The sequence below is a fragment of the Olea europaea genome, chromosome 18 (assembly GCF_002742605.1).
Source record: "Olea europaea var. sylvestris chromosome 18, O_europaea_v1, whole genome shotgun sequence".
NCBI lineage: Eukaryota > Viridiplantae > Streptophyta > Magnoliopsida > Lamiales > Oleaceae > Olea > Olea europaea.
Window position 1 is genome coordinate 30,727,602 of NC_036254.1, and position 508 is coordinate 30,728,109.

The window sequence follows — 508 nt, forward strand, 5'->3', positions numbered from 1 at the left end:
TTGGGATTTTTATTTCAAAAGCATTCAACAATTTCGATTCCACCTTTGAAAGTTACTTCTGAAGCGCAAATAAAGCATCTAATTCAATTGAACCAAGGTCGAAAGACGACTCCTATTTGCGTAAGTTTGTTGAAGAAAAATGTCATCGAGGGTGAACACGAAGTTTTCAATGGAGAGGATCGTAATGAGAATGATTTTTGGGATACTGTTGAGATTGCTCGGGAGGATGATGTGGTTATTCCTGGGGCAGTTGCTACTCACCATGATGTCACCGTTACACGAAGGATTTACGAGGAAGTTCAAGACAACGAGGATGAAAGGCCATTTACAAATCAGGATTTGATTGCTTTATCCAGACAGAGACATGAGTTTGGTGGGAGATCACATGCTGGGCCGAGTACACGGTCTTCTAATTGTTCGCGTGTAGTTCCTGATGATGAAGATTTACATGTCGATCAATTGTTTGACACGAAAAGAGATTTGCAAGAAGCCGCGCACCGAATTGCAA